Below are 15,849 nucleotides of genomic sequence, written 5' to 3'. Positions count from 1 at the left end.
TTCAAGAGAAGGAAATACAAATAGTGGTGAGATTCACACCAGCTCACACAAACCAAAGAAAACACGCTAAGAAGCATGAACCTGAAGCAAACACATGCTAACTAGCATGAACAAAAACAGCAACAGTTGAACCAATACTTAAGTAACAATGCAGGAAAACAAAGTACTGGGCGGGCGCCCAGCATCCTCTACGGACTATGAGAAAAGGAATTACCGGTAGGTACCAAAATCCTGTTTTCTCTTACGTCCTAGAGGATGCTGGGGTCCAATTTAGTGCCATGGGGATGTACCAAAGCTCCCAGTACGTGAGGGAGAGTGCTGAGGCTCCTGCAGAACTGACTGACCAAACTTTAGGTCCTCAGAGGCCAAAGTATCGAACTTGTAGAACTTAGCAAACATGTTCGATCCCTGACCAAGTAGCTGCTCGGCAAAGTTGAAGAGCCGAGACACCCCGGGCAGCCGCCCAGGAAGAACCCACTGAACGAGTAGAGTGGGTCTTGTACAGATCTTGGAACCGGCAATCCTGCCGTGGAATAAGCATGCTGGATAATTAGCTTGATCCAGCGAGCAATTGTCTGCTTAGAAACAGGACACCCAATCTTATTGGGATCATAAAGGACAAACAGTGCGTCCGATTTCCTGTGACGAGCTGTCCTCCTCACATAAATCTTCAAAGCTCTCACAACATCCAAGGACTTTGAAGCAGCTGATTTGTCAGTAGCCACTGGCACCACAATAGGCTGGTTGATATGAAAAGCCGACACAGCCTTTGAAAGAAATTGCTGATGCGTTCCAAGCTCAGCTCTATCCTCAAGGAAAACCAAGTATGGGCTCTCGTGTGACAATGCCCCCAATTCTGACACACGTCTTGCAGTCTCAAACCGATCCGATTGCAAGAACTGCCACAGCACATTAAGATCCCATGGTGCAATAGGAGGCACAAATGGTGGTTGGATGTGCAGTACCCCTTTCAAGAATGTCTGAACCTCCGTGGGAATAGTAAAAAGGCCAAGATCTGGACTTTTATGGAGCCCAAGCGTAGGCACACATCGACACCTGCTTGCAGAAAAAGGAGAAAACGCCCTAGTCGAAACTCCACCGCAGGAAACTTCTTGGAGTCACACCAAGACACATACTTTCTCCAAATCCGATGGCAATGCTTAGACGTTACTCCCTTCCCAGCATGGATCAGAGTAGGAATTAATTTGTTTGGAACGCCCTTCCGAGCTAAGATCTGGCGCGCAACTTCCATGCCGTCAAACGTAGCCGTGGTAAGTCTTGATAGACGAACGGCCCCTGTTAGAGAAGGTCCTCTCGAAGAGGAAGAGGCCTTAGATCATCCAGAAGATCCGCGTACCAAGCCCTCCTTGGCCAGCCCGAAGCAATGAGGATCGCCAGAACCCCTTGTTCTTTTTATTGGCTTGAGGAAGTGGAGTGAACACACACAGAGTTACCAGCGTGTCCACCGCCAATGCTTGTGGGTCTTTTGACCTGGAACAGTACCTTTAAAGCTTCTTGTTGAGGCGAGAGGCAATCATGTCTATCTGAGGTACACCCCACCAGCTTGTTACTTCCGCAAACACCTCCTGGTGGTGGCCCCATTCTCCTGGATGGAGATCGTGTCTGCTGAAGAAGTCTGCTTCCCAGTTGTCCACTCCCGGAATGAAGATTGCCGACAGCGCCACTGCGTGCCTTTCTGCCCAGAGTAGGATTATTGTTACCTCCGACGTTGTAGCTCTGCTCTTCATTCCGCCCTGTCGGTTTATGTAAGACACCGCCGTGACATTGTCCGGCTTGATCTTGCAGAAGATGTGCCGTTTGTAGAAGGCCCTTGTATATGGCCCTTTGTTCCAGAATGTTTATCGGAAGAATGGCTTTCTGACTTGACCACTTTCCTTGGAAGTTTATTCCCCTTGGTGACTGCTCACCAACATCTGAAGCTTGCATCTGTGGTTAGAGGAATCCAATTTTGAACTCCAAACCTGCGGCCCTCGAGCAGGTGAGAAGTCTGCAGCCACCAAAGGAGTGAAATTCTGGCTTTTGGCGACAGGCGTATCCGCTGGTGCATGTGAAGATGTGATCCAGACTACTTGTCCAGGAGATCCAGCTGGAAGAATCTTGCGTGGAATCTTCTGTACTGCAGAGCCTCGTAGGAGGCCACCATATTTACCCAGGATGCGAATGCACTGATGAACAGATACCCGGGCTGGCTTCAGGACATCCCGGACCATTGACTGGATCACCAAGGCTTTCTCTACTGGTAGAAACATCATCTGTACTTCCGTGTCGAGAATCATTTACAAGAAGGGCAGTCTCCTTGTTGGTTCCAAATGTGATTTTGGAAGATTTAGGATCCGCCCATGATCCTGGAGCAGTTGGGTCGAGAGAGCAATACTCTGCAACAACCTCTCCCAGGAAGATGCCTTTATCAGTAGATCGTCCAGATATGGAATTATGTTTACTCCCTGCTTGCGGCGGAGTAGCATAATTTCTGACATGACCTTGGTGAACACCCTCAGTGCTGTGGAGAGGCCAAATGGCAGCCACCGCTCTCACAGACTCCATCTTGAACACCCTCAAGTGGGGGTTCAATATTGGTCTTACTGAACAGTCCGGTTTCGGTACCACAAACAGGTTTGAGTAGTAACCCTTGTTGTGTAGGTGAGGTGGAACAGGAACAATGACATTTGTTTGTACCAATTTTTGAACAGCTTCCTGCAAAATTGTACTTTCTGTCAAAGAAGCTGGTAAGCCTGATTTGAAAAATCTGTGCGGTGAGAATTCTTGAAATTCCCACCTGTACCCCTGGGTAACAATATCTTGTACCCAGAGGTCTAAGCATGACGTTGCCCAAATGTGACTGAAATCTTCGTCTCGCTCCCACCTGCCTGATTTCCAGGCTGGGAGGTCCACCGTCATGCTGAAGTTTTTGAGGAAGCAGAACCTGGTTTCTGTTCCTGGGAACCTGTCGCAGCAAGTTTTCTGGATTTTCCACGACCTCCTCGAAAAAAAGTGGGGGAACCTTGAGGTTTGCGGTCCGAAAGGACTGCAGAATAGGTGTAGGATAAGATTTTGTAGCCGATGGAGCTGCGGAAGGAAAAAAATGACGACTTACCCACCGTTGCTCTGGATATCCATGTATCCAGTGCATCCCCAAACAAGGCCTCACCTGTAAAGGGTAGGTTCTCCCCACTTTTCTTGGATTCTGCCTCCGCCGACCACTGCAATAGCCAGAGTCCTCTGCGTGCCAAAACCGCCATGGTTGAGGCCCTTGCATTAAGCAGGCCAAGGTCCTTCATGGCTTCTATCATGAAACCTGCAGAATCCTATATGTGACGTAAAAAAAAGTAAATGTCAATCCTATCTATGGAATCTAATTCATGAAGTAAGGTGCCTGGACTTTACTATGGCCCTAGAAATCCACGCACAAGCGATAGTGGGTCTCTGAGCCCCCCTGTAGCAGTGTATAGTGATTTGAGTATAGACTCAATGTTTCGATCAGCGGGCTCCTTTAAGGAGGCTGTCCAAGGGACAGGTAGGACCACCTTCTTTGACAATATAGATACAGAAGCGTCCACTATAGGTGGACATTCCCACTTCTTTCTATCCTCCTCAGGGAAAGAAAATAAGATTTTACTTACCGGTAAATCTATTTCTCGTAGTCCGTAGTGGATGCTGGGGACTCCGTAAGGACCATGGGGAATAGACGGGCTCCGCAGGAGACATGGGCACTTTAAGAAAGAATTTAGATTCTGGTGTGCTCTGGCTCCTCCCTCTATGTCCCTCCTCCAGACCTCAGTTAGAGAAACTGTGCCCGGAAGAGCTGACATTACAAGGAAAAGATTTTGGGAATCCAGGGTAAGACTCATACCAGCCACACCAATCACACCGTATAACTTGTGATAACTTTACCCAGTTAACAGTATGAACAATCACAGAGCATCAGATAAACCCTGATGCAACTATAACATAACCCTTATTTAAGCAATAACTATATACAAGCATTGCAGAAGAAGTCCACACTTGGGACAGGCGCCCAGCATCCACTACGGACTACGAGAAATAGATTTACCGGTAAGTAAAATCTTATTTTCTCTAACGTCCTAGTGGATGCTGGGGACTCCGTAAGGACCATGGGGATTATACCAAAGCTCCCAAACGGGCGGGAGAGTGCGGATGACTCTGCAGCACCGAATGAGCAAACACAAGGTCCTCCTCAGCCAGGGTATCAAACTTGTAGAACTTTGCAAAGGTGTTTGAACCTGACCAAGTAGCCGCTCGGCAAAGCTGTAATGCAGAGATCCCTCTGGCAGCCGCCCAAGAAGAGCCCACCTTCCTTGTGGAATGGGCCTTAACTGATTTAGGCAGCGGCAACCCTGCCGCAGAATGAGCCTGCTGAATCGTGTTACAGATCCAGCAAGCAATAGTTTGCTTTGAAGCAGGCACCCCAAGCTTGTTGGAAGCATACAGGATAAACAAAGATTCTGTTTTCCTGACCTTAGCCGTTCTGGCTACATAAACCTTCAAAGCCCTGACCACATCCAGTGACTCGGAATCCTCCAAGTCAGTAGTAGCCACAGGCACCACAATAGGTTGGTTTATATGAAAGGATGAAACCACTTTCGGCAGAAATTGTGGGCGGGTCCGCAATTCTGCTCTATCCGCATGGAAAACCAGATAAGGGCTTTTATGTGACAAAGCCGCCAATTCTGACACACGCCTAGCCGAAGCCAAGGCTAATAGCATGACCACCTTCCACGTGAGATATTTTACTTCCACCGTTCTGAGTGGTTCAAACCAGTGTGATTTCAGGAAACTCAACACCACGTTAAGATCCTAAGGTGCCACTGGAGGCACAAAAGGGGGCTGAATATGCAGCACTCCCTTTACAAACGTCTGAACTTCAGGCAGAGAAGCCAGTTCTTTTTGAAAGAAAATGGATAAGGCCGAAATCTGAACTTTAATGGAACCCAATTTAAGGCCCAAAGTCACTCCCGACTGTAGGAAGTGAAGGAAACGGCCCAGCTGGAATTCCTCCGTAGGGGCATTCCTGGCCTCACACCAAGCAACATATTTTCGCCATATACGGTGATAATGTTGAGCCGTCACACCCTTCCTAGCCTCTATTAGCGTAGAAATGACCTCATCCGGAATGCCTTTTTCTGATGCCGTCAAACGCAGCCGCGGTAAGTCTTGGAACAGACAGGGCCCCTGTTGCACAAGTCCTGTCCTAGAGGCAGAGGCCACGGGTCCTCTGTGAGCATTTCTTGCAGATCTGGATACCAAGTCCTTCTTGGCCAATCCGGAACAATGAGTATTGTTCTCACTCCTCTTTTTCTTATGATTCTCAGCACCTTGGGTATGAGAGGAAGAGGAGGAAATACATAGACCGACTGGAACACCCACGGTGTCACCAGTGCGTCCACAGCTATCGCCTGAGGGTCTCTTGACCTGGCACAATATCTCTGCAGCTTTTTGTTGAGGCGGGATGCCATCATGTCCACCTGTGGCAGTTCCCACCGACTTGCAATCTGCGTGAATACTTCTTGATGAAGTCCTCACTCTCCCGGGTGGAGGTCGTGCCTGCTGAGGAAGTCTGCTTCCCAGTTGTCCACTCCCGGAATGAACACTGCCGACAGTACGCTTACGTGATTCTCCGCCCAGCAAAGAATTCTGGTGGCTTCTACCATCGCCACCCTGCTCCTTGTGCCACCTTGGCGGTTTACATGAGCCACTGCGGTGATGTTGTCTGACTGAATCAGAACCGGTTGGTCGTGAAGCAGGGACTTGTATATGGCCCTTAGTTCCAGGATGTTGATGTGAAGGCAAGTCTCCTGACTTGACCACAGCCCTTGGAAATGTCTTCCCTGTGTGACTGCCCCCCACCCTCGGAGGCTTGCATCCGTGGTCACCAGGACCCAGTCCCGAATGCCGAATCTGCGACCTTCGAGAAGGTGAGCACTCTGCAGCCACAACAGGAGAGACACCCTGGCCCTGGGGGATAGGGTGATTAACCGATGCATCTGAAGATATGATCTGGACCACTTGTCCAGTAAGTCCCATTGGAAGGTCCTTGCACGGAACCTGCCGAAGGGAATGGCCTCGTATGATGTCACCATCCTTCCCAGTACTCGAGTGCAGTGATGCACTGGCACCTGTTTTGGTTTTAATAGATTCCTGACCAGTGTCATGAGCTCCCTCTATCGGGAGATAAACCCTTTTCTGGTCTGTGTCTAGGATCATGCCTAGGAGAGGCATATGAGCTGTAGGAACCAACTGCGACTTTGGAATATATAGAATCCCGCTGTGTTGCCGTTACACTTCCAGAGAAAGTGATACGCTGTTCAGCAACTGCTCTCTTGATCTCGCTTTTATGAGATCGTCCAAGTATGGGATAATAGTGACACCTTGCTTCCGCAGGAGCACCATCATTTCCGCCATTACCTTGGTGAATATTATCGGGGCCGTGGAGAGACCAAACGGCAACGTCTGAAATTGGTAATGACAATCCCGTACCGCAATTGTGAGGTACGCCTGATGAGGTGGATAAATGGGGACATGAAGGTATGCATCCTTTATGTCCAGAGTCACCATAATAACTCCCCCTTTCAGGCTTGCAATGACCGCTCTTAGCGATTCCATCTTGAACTTGAACCTTTTAAAGGTATATGTTCAGGGATTTTAAATTCAATATGGGTCTGACTGAAACGTCCGGTTTCGGGACTACAACATGGTCGAATAATAACCCCCTCCTTGTTGAAGGAGGGGAACCTTGACCACCACCTGTTGAAGACACAATTTGTGAATTGCAGTTAACACTGATTCCCTCTCGTGGGGTAAAGCCGGCAGGGCCGTTAGTGAGGGGGCATCTCCTCAAAGTCCAGCTTGTATCCCTGAGACACAATATCTATTGCCCAGGGGATCTAACAGGGAGTGAACCCACTTGTGGCTGAACTTACGAAGGCGTGCCCCCACCGGGCCTAGCTCCCCTTGTGAAGCCCCAGCGACATGCGGTGGATTTTGTAGAGGCCGGGGAGGACTTCTGTTCCTGGGAACTAGCTGTGTTGTGCAGCTTCTTTCCTCTGCCCCTGCCTCTGGCAAGAAAGGACGCACCTCAGACTTTGTTTCTTTGTTTGAAAGGCTGCATTTGATAATGTCGTGCTTTCCTAGGCTGTGCAGGAATAGAAGGCAAAAATAGGATTTTGGTACTTACCAGGTAAATCCTTTTCTTTGAATCCATAGGGGGCACTGGAGTACTCTTGTGTTATGGACTGGGCGTAGCCGGAAACGGCACATATTTAAATATTTAAATTAGTAACTGGCCATCCCCTCCATAATCCCATAGAGCCTTCAGTATTTTTACTGGGCCGAACAGGAGTGATAGAGAGGATGAACCATAGAGAATTACATATAACATTATATGAACCTATAACATTATAATATAATGGTCAACCCTAAAGTTGACACATAACGGAACTGATAACAATCAGTTGATACCATAACATCGAATGCATTGGTGATAAAGTGTTACCATAAGATCCACAGACCTTACCACAAGACAGGTAAACTGCTCTGGGTGGGCGTCCAGTGCCCCCTATGGATTCAAAGAAAAGGATTTACCTGGTAAGTACCAAAATCCTATTTTCTTTTTCATCCACTAGGGGTCACTGGAGTACTCTTGGGACGTACCAAAGTTTCCCGTTGGGTGGGAGAGCTGTTTGGCACCTGTAACACTACACGGCCAAAGCTAAATGCTGATGCCGCAAACGTAGCCAACCTGTAAAAGCGCACCAACATGTGCACTGATGGTCATGCACTGATGACCATGTAGCAGCTCATCTACGCTGTTTCGTAGAAACTCCATGACCTGCTGCTCCTGACGTTCCTAAAGAACGTATGGAATGGTCTGACACTGACGTAGGCGGTTGAAGCCCGCTTATGACGTCCACTAGAACGTTTGGAATGGTCTGACCCTGATGTAGGCGTTGTAGCCTATTATGAAGCTAAGCCTGACGTATGACACAAGGACTGCTTGGAAGCTTGTATAGCCATCTTCACCACATTATAGAGAACAATGTGTCTGTTCTACGTACAATTGTTTGGGTTACATAAACGCGTAGTGCGCGTACCACATTCAAAGTAACTTAAGTTCTCGAACATATTGATAACCGAGGAACTACATTAATTAATTGATGCGTGACATTATACAATCTTTGACTGGAACACGGAATTTGTGCGAAGTTCAACCCTATGACCATAAAACACCAGATTTGGGGCCTTGTCATGCAAGCCACCCTATGTTAAAACACGCCTTGCTGAGAGGCTAAGAGAAAAGTGTTTACCAATTGATAAACGTAACATCCACTTGTTGTAAGAATTCAACAAATGAAGACTGTAAATAAAAAACCTAAAACCAGATCACGTCCCATGGCGCTGTAGGTGGTAAAACCAGATCACGTCCCATGGCGCTGTAGGTGGTATAAATGGAGGTCGTCTGAGGACACCGTGCAGGAAAGTGTGTACAATCAGCAAAGGAGCCAAACACCTTTGCAGGTAAATTGACATGCAGAGACCTGCACCTTGAGGGTAGAATATAATCCTTCACCAAACCCAGTCTGTAAAAATATTAAAAGACGGGATAACTTGAAAATGATGTTGGAAACTTCTGAGCGTCACACCAACCTATAGAGGCACGCTAAACCTTGTGATAATGAGCTGCCGTACTGGCTTCCCAGCCCCTAACATGGTTTGTATACCAGATTCTGGAATGCCATCCGTTCTTAAGAGAGCGCTTGGAACAGCCACCCCGTCAAACGCTGCCACGCTAAATCGGGGTAAAAGAACTGACCCTAGTGGTACAGGTCCGGACGTGGCGAGAGCGGTGAAGGATCGGCTGCGAGTAGTTCGCGGATATCCAAGAATCATGGCCTCCGAGGCCAATGTGGCGCCACTAGTATGACTGTCATGGAGTCTTGTATGATCCACTTTAGTACCCGAGGAAGCAGCGTAAACGTAACAGATTCACAACGCTGTACAGCCACGCGATCGTGAGAGCATCCACAGCTGCTGCCTTCGGAGCTCTTGTACTGGACACATACTGGGATGGACACATACTTGGATGTTTTTTTTTTTTTATATTTGTTTTTGCGAGATGCCAATAGATACCCATGTGGGTAACTCCACCGCTGGACCAACATCTGGAACACTTAAGAATTCAATGTTCAGTGTCCTGGAATAAGCTGCCTTCCAGCTGTTCACTCCCAGAATGAACATCGAGCAACTTGCCGCATGGTCATGCGACTTCGATTCCGTCCTTGATCGGTGATGTATGCGATCGCCGTTGTGTTGTCTGACCGCACTTGGACAGTCTGAGAACGGAGCATGTGGCCCGCTTGCCGCAGCGCGTTTGACCGAAATCTTCCGTGATCTGTGAAGTTGATCATTTGGGACCCCAGGTCCCCAACCTCTGAGACTCGCGTTCATATTTAGAATTATCCAATTCCAGGCGCCGAACATTGTCCCTGCGGTAAAATTATGTACTTGGAGCCACTAGAGTAGTGAAACTCTGGCCCTTAGAGACAACCGTACTATTTGATGACCTTGTAGGAGCGTGCAAGAACTTCCAGGTGAAAATGACCTGAGCGACTCCTTGCGAAGTAGAGTGCGTCGGAAAGACGTCACTCTCCTTTCCAATAGGCAAAAGGCCAAACGGATCAAGACTGTCCGTGGCTTGCGTACGAACTGTACGTGATGACGAACAGTTTGTGTGGTATGTTCAGGCAGGTAAATCAGTGTAATCACGGAATTATCCCTAAGCAAGAGCCCGTTATTACGGAATGAGGCTTGATATCTCTAGGTTAACAATCTAACCGTGCTGAACAACGCCATTGTACGTTAGTAAGGGCCGTTGCATGACGAAGTTTTGAGACGGAGCTTTAATGAGAAGATCTGCAAAACACGGAACTGTTATCACTTCCAGGGATGAGCTATCACGATAGCCATTACTTGTGACAACCCTAGGCGCCATACGAAGCCAAAACGGTAGCGCTTGAAAGCGAGAATGGTTTACTGCAAACTTAAGTAGGCCTGATGCGTCTAAGTACTTATTCTTGTTGAAATCCAGAATCACTGTGGATTTCAACCTGTAGTCACCAACTGCAGGTATTCATGAATGTGTAGTAAGCGACGCCCTGATTGACCTGAAGGGTCAGTATCGGACTGACAGATTCAGCCAGCTTTGGAACCACCCCAAACTGGAATAATGACCGTGACTCTGTTGTTGACTGCAGTCAAAGTGCTCAATCTACTAGAGCTTGTATGGCGGTGTGCAGAACCGCGATTTTATCTTCTGACACAGGCAGACCCGTCTTGCAAATTGCAATGGTGGAAAACAATCAACCTTTGTCTGGAAAACTGCGAACCCAAAATTGCGGATCCCCCAACTGTGGATGCCCACAACTGACGATCGGCGATGGGCTGGAAACTCATTCTAGCCCTGGCTTTTCAGTGGCTTAGCTGTAAACGCCACTGAAACCCTGGTTAAAGATGGCTGGAAGTAGGTGGCAGCACTTTAACCGTATTTTGACGACAATCAGACAATTAGAGGTTATCAAAAACCACGTTCACTACCACCTGACCCGCCTGTGGCTGTTTCTGTAGCACGGGCCCGAAAGGACCGAGATGTAAAGACTATACCCTGAGTATATTTATTCAGGAATTTGTCCAAGACAGGACGAAACCTGTGGGCAGTGTAAGGTAATGTTTCTATTCTCGTTTAGAAACGGACACCGTCCTGTTAAGCACGTAGCGAAAAAGCAGGTCGTGCCGCACTAGTGAAACTGAAAAGCGAGAACTAAACTGGCTGACGTCCACAGAAACTGTACCTAGATATTGAGCAGATTCACAAGTGTGATCAGCGAGAAGCGTAAGGTGTTCTTCTTGTAGGGCAAACGTGAACTGTTTTGCCATGCAACCACTGCCCTGTTAAGCCGAAACCGGGCCTAAACCAGGTTAAACACCCCTACTGCTGTATACTGTAGGACACACTGCGACGGGTATCTCTGAAACCGTCAAATTATAAAACAATAACAACAATTGTTCACAGTCAGTATATACGCCAGCCTCCGCCAACGAGGAACGGCAATAGTGCGTATGTGCAGTCTTATTTGTCCGACGGACTCTGCAGCGAAGCTGCTATGTCTTAGACGTACTCCTTATGTACACGGACAAGTACAGAAGGATAGACCAGTACCGTGACTTATTACCACGTAAATAAAGTGTGTATAAATCTACATTACAGCACACGTGTTCGTCTTGTGCTGTACAAAACCAAGAAAATAAAATTCCTAACACCCCGGCTCCTCTAGAGGCCGAGTGTTGTAGGGCAGCAACTTCCTGGGAAGAACCAGGAAGTAATGTTAAAATGGTGTCCGGCCATGTGCTTGCTGATTGCAAGATTGCCGATACACCAAGTTCCATATACATAAACATATAGATATATATTAATACATGTATATGCAGATACATACCTGTATACCATCACAAAAATACCTACACATACACTTATATATATATATACATACATACATACATACACAGATACACACCGACAGGCATATTGTATAAGTAACAGAGACTCTGATATTGGCCACAGGCTTAAAATCCTGATTATTTTGCTGCCTAAACGCAGCTTAGTTATTGGGGCCTCCCTGCGGGTTTCCTCCCCCCTCTCTCTCCTGCAGATGAGTATTATTTGCAGGTGCAGCCTTTATTCTGGCTGCCGACTTCCCCCACTTTCTTCTTTTACTGCTCCCCCCCCCCCCGTTGTTCAGCAGACGGGGAGTGCGAGTCTTACAGCGGCCGTGTGAAGGACTGCACGCCGGAGATTGGTGAGCGGCCGCCAGAGCGGGCCGCGGCAGCAGCTGAGGTCATCTCGGCCGCTCACCCCACCAGAGCCGTAGGAAGGAGGACGGATTACGCGGACGCCGGAGAGACGGGGAGCGGCGAGCGTTCCGGCGGTAGTGGCGGGAACCGCTCGCTAGTTATTGCAAGCGCCCCGCGGCGCCGGGTGCTGTAATGAAGGGATCCAGGGAAGGTCGAGCGGCCCTGCGGCAGTGCCGGGGTTCGCTCGCTGGCTCCCTCTATAGTGGCAGCAAGGTGTATCTAGTGGCAGGCAGCAGGGGAACGTTTACATATAAACACATACAATCCCCCCATAATGGGCGGCAGCGTGAGCTGACCGCCGCAATAGATCGAAAAAGTAAGTAAGTGAGCGGCGGCAGTGAGAGCTGCCTACCGCTCAGTACCTGCACCACCTGCACAGGCCATGACGGGACTTTTCTGTAAGCGCCGTCCTGCGTCCTTGTGCAGCCCGTGGCTGCAATCAGCTGCGCTGATTTTAGTCAATGGCGGGGCCCTTTGTATGAGCGCCGGCAGACCATCTGCTGCTAATGCAGCACCAATGATCCCTAACCCGAACTTCTCTGATAAGTTGGGAAGGGATCAGGTATAAAAATCTAAAATAATCTTGCTTGAAGAATCGCAGGACATTCAGTCCTCCGTACCTTCCGCTAGAGGCACAGAAAAATACTGAAGGCTCTATGGGATTATGGAGGGGATGGCCAGTTACTAATTTAAATATTTAAATATGTGCCATTTCCAGCTACGCCCAGTCCATAACCCAAGAGTACTCCAGTGACCCCTAGTGGATGAAAAAGAAATATCAGAATTACCAGCTATAGCTGTGGAGACCAGGTCCGAGAACCCTTCTCCACACAATCCTCAGCCTTCCATATGCCTCTTAAGTCGGCATCATCTGTCCATTGCATATTCTACAGGACACGTCAAGTAGAAATAGACATTGCTTTGACTCTAGGACCCAGTAGACGCATGTCTCTTTGGGCATGTTTTTATATATATATATATATATATATATATATATAGCGATGAGAGCGGCACGTGATAAACGAGTTGAAGAAAAAAAGTGCTTTTTTTTGTATCTACGTTTCGGGGACGCAGCCCCTTCGTCAGGATGCAGTGTATAATAATGTACAGTGTTTAAATACCTGTGCAGGTAGAGGTTACTCACCGCCTCCAGCCGTCACGCCGTCCAGATTATCTAAATGATTTTTATCATATATTTGAATCTAGCTGTTTACCGTTTTAAACACACTGCAAAGTCGGCTATAACATCTATGAGCAATATAAGTATGGTTTTTGTCTAATCGATTGCACATATATGTAACAATGACAACGCGGTTTGAGCATTTTACACTGCACGTTTTGTTTATTTTGTGAAATTCACGAAAATTGTTGACGTTGTCATGGTTACCTATCTCCCACAGCCCGAGTACGCCGGCTAGACGGACCGGTGACGCGTCACTTCCTGAGAGGGTAGCGACGTCAGTTCCGGGATCTGGGCGGCGTGACGGCTGGAGACGGTGAGTAACCTCTACCTGCACAGGTATTTAAACACTGTACATTATTATACACTGCATCCTGACGAAGGGGCTGCGTCCCCGAAACGTAGATACAATAAAAGCACTTTTTTTCTTCAACTCGTTTATCACGTCTCCCAGTGCCGCTCTCATCGCCATCGCTATAAAGGGGAGTACTTCCAGGAGGTGAAGGCACGGGGGCAAGTTACCAACAACGCTGGGGAGCATAAGGAGTGCCGGGTCATACTGCTGTACTGTGTGTCCCGAAACGTTGGGATTCATGCTGTGATTTTTTAATACATTTGATTATCACCTAAGACCCTGAGTGCCGCTGATTGCTTCATCGCCTTCGCTTTACCTATTTACACCAGAGGGCACCAGGGCACACAGTTTTTCCTATAGTGGGAGTGCCGGTCCATGCCAGATATATATATCTATATCGATATATATCTCTCTCTCTTAAGACAGCATCTTTAATATATATCTCTTTATACATATAATACATACTAGGGTCTCAATCTCTGCTGATAAGGTACCTGTCCACGCTGCCACAGCGCTATAAACCCATGCCGACACAATCGCCGGTCTGAGTAGTGTACCAGAATGTGCACGCTACCTGCAGGATCCCTGAGGATAGCTGTTACGTCAGGGCTACCTTTAGGGCAAACGTGACACCCTAGGGGAAGATTCCCATCGTATCCTGGACCTAGTAGGGAAAATAGGATTTTGGTACTTACCAGGTAAATCCTTTTCTTTGAATCCATAGGGGGCACTGGAGTACTCTTGGGATATGGACGGGCGTAGCCGAACAAGGGCACTGAATATTTAAATTTAGGACCCTCCCCCCCCTCCATATCCCCGAGTACCTCAGTGTACGACCTCAGTGTTTTTTACTGAGCGAACAGGAACGATATAGAGAGGTTGACAATGGAGAATACCTATAACATAACGGACAACAACAATGTTGACCCATAACCTTACTGTCAACTAAACAGTTGACACCATAACCGATAGAACTTTATAAATTTGAACCAATCGGTGAAAATGTGTTACCATAAGCTCCTCTGAGCTTAATATCAATGAAGTAAAACTTGTTACCCTAAGCTCCCTTGAGCTTAAAACAACCCAGGTAAAACTGCTCTGGGTGGGCGTCCAGTGCCCCCTATGGATTCAAAGAAAAGGATTTACCTGGTAAGTACCAAAATCCTATTTTCTTTATCATCCACTAGGGGTCACTGGAGTACTCTTGGGACGTACCAAAGCTTCCCTCGTGGGCGGGAGAGCTGTTTGATACTTGTAACAGTAGGCAGCCGAAAGCTAGATGCTGATGGCGCCACCATTTATAACGTGTAAACGTGCACCAACATGGTGCACATGAAGGCTATATAGCCGCGTTTTAGACACTCCACGACCCACTGGGTCTGACATTCCCACAGAACCTGTGGGATGAGCTATTACTGACGTAGGCGATTGTAACTTAGCCTTAAAGTAAACCTGACTTGTAGTCATTATTATTACCCAACTGGATAATGTCTGCTAAGAAACTGGCTAACCCCAGTTGGCAGTATCATAGAGAACAAACAACGTATGCATATCACGTACTGTTGACGTTCGGGACATATATAAACGCGTAATGCGTGTACCACATTCAGAGTTCTAGAATGTGCTGTCCACACAGGAACCCCTATTGGTATATTGATGTGAAGAATACGAAAGCGTGATTCGTCCGAAGATCTGCTTTGTCATGAGAAAACTCAAATACGGTGGCTTGGAATACAAGGCACCCAAATATGAAAACAAAACCCTTGCTGAAGCCAAGGCTATAAGAAAATTGTTTTCCAAAGTGAGAAACTTAATTCCCATTTGTTGAAAGGGTTCAAAATATGAAAACTGTAAGAAATCTGAACCCAACTTCAAGTCGCCTGGCGCTGTAGGTGGGATAAATAGAGTGTGAACTTTGATGACACCTTGTATAAAGATGTGTACAGACGCCAATAGAGGCAAACGTCTTTGAAATTAAGTTTACCACACAGATACCTGCACTCTTCGTGCAGATCAACGCAGTTTTCCATCCCACCCTGTTTAACAGAATACGGGTTACTTGAAGGATGATGTTGGAAACTTCCGAGGTTTACACCCTATGTAAGCACACGAAATTTTGTAAAAATTAGCTGCCTTAAACGGCTTACCATTTCGTAACCTGGTTAGTATAACCGATACTGTAATGCTCAATTTCTTAAGAGGGCGGTCTGCACCCTCCTCCCGTCAACCGCAGCTGCGGTACATAGATAATAGGTACATAGGTAACTATGGGTAAACTAACGTTCCCTGATGTAACAGGTTGGACGTATTATGAGCGGGTCAAGATCGTGTGCAAGTATTCCTTGAACATTCGAGAAGCAACTTCTCCGAA

General features: G+C 47.5%; 1 protein-coding gene across 2 annotated transcripts in view; it reads right to left on the bottom strand.

Moving 5' to 3' along the window:
- The window catches only part of HNRNPU (heterogeneous nuclear ribonucleoprotein U), an 86,486-nt gene that overhangs the window by 6,798 nt on the left and 63,839 nt on the right, over positions 1-15,849 (bottom strand). The window lies entirely within an intron of this gene.

Source organism: Pseudophryne corroboree, chromosome 4 (assembly GCF_028390025.1).
Source record: "Pseudophryne corroboree isolate aPseCor3 chromosome 4, aPseCor3.hap2, whole genome shotgun sequence".
Taxonomy (NCBI): domain Eukaryota; kingdom Metazoa; phylum Chordata; class Amphibia; order Anura; family Myobatrachidae; genus Pseudophryne; species Pseudophryne corroboree.
Note: the sequence above shows the minus strand (reverse complement) of the source record. Positions and strands in the feature narration are given on the sequence as shown.